Consider the following 4,800-nt stretch of genomic DNA (forward strand, 5'->3'; position numbering starts at 1 on the left):
TGGTATAATACAATATATAACCTCTGATGACAACAGAATGAAGCTAAAAACCAAAAACAAAGAGAAATTGAAAACTCACAAATATGTGGCAAACAAATAACACTCTTAAGCAAACAGTGGGCAAAGAGGGAACAAGTGAATTAAGAAATATCTTGTGGAAAATAAAAACTGAAAATGCAATATAACAAAACTTATGGTATGCAGTAAAGGCAGTGCTGAGAAGAAAATTTATAGCTCTGAATGCTTACATTAAAAAATTTAAGAGATTTAAAGTCAGTGACCTAACCTCCAAACTGGAAAAATAGAAAAAAGAAGAACCCAATAAACACAAGGTGATCTGAAGGAAGAATATAACAAAAGCTTAGAATGGAGGTAAACAAAACAGAAAAAAATAAAATAATGAAAATAAACAAAACAAAATGTTGCTTTTTTGAAAAAGATTAATAACATAGAAAAACCCTTAGCTAGAATGACAAAGGATATGAGAGACATTTTACAAAGATTGAAACCAGATATGAAAACAGTGACATTGCTATTGACCCAACTCAAATAAAAAGGACTATAAGAAGATGCTATGAATATGATACAATTATGCCAATAAATTGCATAATGTAGATGAAGTGGAAAAATGCTTAACTACTCATATTGACTCAACAAACCAATAACTAGTAAAAAGAATGAAACAGTAATCAAAAACCACCCAACATAGAAAACTTCAGGACCATATGGCTTTAGTGGGGAATTCTACCAATCATTCCAAGAAGGCTTAACTCCAATTCTGCTAAAATTCTTCCAATATTTGAAGAGGAGGGAACACTCCTTAATTCATTCTACAAAGTCAACATCACTTCAAGTGAAAGCCAGATATAGTTAACACTAAAAACTAAAGACAAATATCTCTTATGAATATAGATGCAACAATCCTCAAAAAATACTAGCAAACAAAATCCAACAGCATATTTAAATGATTATACACCATGATCAAATGGAATTTTTGCCTAATATGCTAGGCCAGTTCAAAAGAAGAAAATCAATTAATGTAATATAGCACAATAACACAATGAAAGGGATAAAACACTTAATCACATTTGCATAAAAGGCATTTGACAAAATCAATCACCTTTTCTTGATAAAAACACCTAGAACAGAGTGACAACACTAACATCCCTTGAAAAATCTTCCCTAGAGATTTTGCAAATAAAAGGACAAATTCCACTTGCTTTGAATTCTGGAGGATGGTAGAGATTGGAGAACCACCCTACAAATGCTGAGTTATAGAAACATAAAAATCTCAGGTAGGAAAAGTCCATCCCAGGCTGCTGGTCACTTCCGATTTTCCTCTCATTCACTCAGTTCTGGGCATCTCCAGAGACACACTGAGGCAACAAGGCCCCAAGACCCTCTCACCATTGACAGAGTCTGTAGAACAAATCCCAGCAGTGAGTTTGAAATCCACACATATGCAGGCACAGGAACCTAACTCCACAGAGACCCAGGGCAGAACAAGAGCCCTGAGCAATGCTGCATAGAAAAGATCCCTCAGGGTAGAGTGGCGATATATCACCCTAGAATGACTGGGAAGAATTGTTGTGACCAATCCTGTTTTAGTTGTCAGTTCACTTAAAGTCAAAGAGGCATTTTGAATTGACACACATTTCTAGATTGACCCAATCTGCTATTCCAGAGTACCCCAATGGGAAGAAACTGGAGACAGGAAAGCCTTGCAGAGAAATAAAGAGGACACTGAAACTGGACTGCTGTAAGATAGGATGGGTCCCAGACTAAAAAGTGTAGGAAAATGGAGCACTGTGTTAGCAAGAGAATGTAAACAAATGATAGAAGCTGGGGAGAAAAGTCTGCACAAAAACAAACAGAACAGCTCAGATTCCCAAGGAAGAAACAGAAAAAAGGAAGCTCTACTGCAGTGAAACAATTGAAAAAACACAATATTAAAAGTTTCACCACATATCTAGGGTAAGAATAAGAAGAAGAAAAGCTAACCAACTGAAGTATTACACATGAACTATTTCAAAGATCTAGGATTAGATCAATCAGAAATACAAAACCAATCAACAATAAAACCTAAACAAGAGGGAGAAATGGGCATTCAGAGTTAACATATCAAGGGACACATATGCCTAGATATCAGCAGAAAATTGTAAGTCATGTGAAGAAACAGAAAAACTTGGCTAAATCAAGGGAATAAGTTAAAACTTCAGAGAAGACTAGAAGTTGGAACAACTAACTAAACATGTTCAAATTTTCTAAATCTATCCAAGGAGATGAAGGAAAGTATGCAAAAAGAGATACAGGTTATTAAGAAGAAAATTTGTGAACACAAAGAGGACTTTGAAAGTATGAAAAGGAAATATAACAGAAATTATGGTTATGAGTGGCACAATAGAAGAGATTAAAAATACACTAGAGGCATATAACATTCAATTTGAGCAGGCAGAAAAAAGAATTAGTGATCTATAAGACAGGACAATTGAAATCATACAATCAGAAGAACTGATAGAGAAAGAATAGAAAAAATTGAGCATTGTTTTAGAGATTTGAGGGACAGCATGAAGCACACAAACATACATTTCATGGGTGTCCCAGAAGAAGAGGAAGTAAAGTAGCAGAACGAATATTTGAGCAATGAATGGCTGAAATTTTCACAACACATATGAAAGACATAAATACACATGTTCAAGAAGTTCAAACTACTTCAAACAGAATAAATACTAATATACCCACACTGAGACACATACTAATCAGAACGTCAAATGCTAAAGATAAAGAGAGAATGCTGAAAGCAGTAAGAAATAGCAATTCCACACATACAAAGGATCCTCAATAAGAATATGTATCAATTTCTCATCAGAAACCATGGAGGTGAGAAGGCAGTGTGATGATATATTTAAGGTATCAAAAGAGAAAAACTGCCAATCAAAAGTTCTGTATCTGCTGTATCTGTCTTTCAAAAATAAGGGGGAGTACAGAAATATGGTGCCACCCTGAATGGAGTGGGAGCCTTGTGGCTAAGAGAAGCCTCTTCCTTCCCTAAGTTGAGGAATCACTGTTGAGAAAGCATGGTGAGGGATGTGGCCTCTGTGGAGCAGAGACTGAACCTCTTCTGTTTGTCTCTCATCAGTACCCACCCGTGCCACAGCATCCACCTCTACCTGAGCCTGTCAGAGTGGCTGCAGGAAAAACACTGAGTCCAAGGCAGGAAAGTCAATAAATTTAATTGAGAAACATCTGAAAACTTTGACAAGTCCAATACAAATGAAGCAGGAAAGTCAAAAGCAAATGATTCTGAGCAAGGCCTTGAAGATGCTGTGAAAGGTTGGGATGAAGCTTTATAGAAAAGAATAAAGCTGGCCTCTCCCAGCCCCTAAAGAGTGCAAAGACCTCACTCTTAGAGAAGAGAATAAAGGAGATTGTACATAAAGATTTTTGGGATTGTTTGAGTGTCCAGCTAAGTGAAGAAACCCCTAAAATATGACCATGTCATCAAACTAGTAGGGGAGATCAAAGAGACTCTCCTATCTTTCTTGTTGCCTGGCCACCCTAGACTGAGAAACCAGATAGCAGAAGTCCTAGATCTGGATCTGATGAAGCAGGAAGCAGAATGGAGCTGAGCTGGCTTAATTAATTATTGGCATGATAGGGAAACTATGTGCACCTGCTCATGATGAGGAAGTTAAAAAATTAAAGAACATTAAGGAAATAGTGCCCCTTTTCAAGGCAATTTTTTCTGTGGTGGGCCTAATGAAAGTGGACATTGCAAACTTTGCTGTCAGTAGCATTAGGTGACATCTCATGCAGCAGTTGGTTGAATATGAAAGGAAGATTTCAAGAGATTTTGGAGAAGCAACCAAACTCACTGGATTTTGTTACCCAGTGGCTAGAAGAAGATGCGGATGACCTTATAAATCAGAAGTATAGAAATACCCTGCCCACTGTGGGAGGGGCTGCTTGCTCTAACAATATTACACTGCCAATTCCTATTGCTGTCCAGAATTATGCCTACTTGAAACTTTGAAATGGGTCCACATCAAGAGATCTTTCCCTGAAACAATTTTGATGGACCAGTCTCACTTCCAAGAGCTTCAGCTTCAGCTGGAGCATCTAACCATCCTGGAGACCATATTGCTGGCCAGGTTCAGCATGGTAGCCCCAGGAATTTCATTCCAAGCAGACTTTGCTGGGAAATTCAAGACAATTGTCAAGATTCTGCTAAGAGATAAGCATCTTCCTTCCTTCAATCTGAAGGATGCCCTGACTACCATTGGGGAGAAAGTCTGCATGGAATTGGGCAGCTGCATTTCCCTGTGTTCTGACAGGAGACAGTGCTCAAGGGCTAGATCTAGGCTGTGGCCAGTCCTGATGACCCCATTTGCAGGCTAATGGACTCTCTTATCCTGGCCTTAGAAACCTATCTTGCCTCAGGTCATCAGAAGCCATTCCCCACAGTACCTGGTAGATTGAGTCAAGTTCAGAAAGAGCTAGAGGAAGTTGCTATTAAATTTGTTCACCTCATCATCTATAAAAAATGGTCTTCAGTCCCTATTATGATGCCCTCCTCAGTAAGATCTTCATCAGATCCTAACATGTATGCACCCTACAGCACTATTACTTGGCTCAGAATACTTGTTCCCAACTATAATGCAGCTTTGGAAAGTGGCTATTTAGTATATTTTTATTTAACAGCACTGATTCCAAAGTGAATAATATTGTGTATCATTGTTGAAAAGACTCAAAATATGTACTGAATACTGTTTTGAGGTGTTATGTTTGAGTGGAAGTTTA

General features: G+C 37.7%; 1 pseudogene; it reads left to right on the forward strand.

Moving 5' to 3' along the window:
• Positions 1-3,077: 3,077 nt before the first annotated feature.
• LOC119524683 lies at positions 3,078-4,600 on the forward strand (annotated as a pseudogene).
• Positions 4,601-4,800: the final 200 nt, after the last annotated feature.

This window comes from Choloepus didactylus (assembly GCF_015220235.1).
Source record: "Choloepus didactylus isolate mChoDid1 chromosome 11 unlocalized genomic scaffold, mChoDid1.pri SUPER_11_unloc4, whole genome shotgun sequence".
In the NCBI taxonomy this organism is placed as follows: Eukaryota; Metazoa; Chordata; class Mammalia; order Pilosa; family Megalonychidae; genus Choloepus; species Choloepus didactylus.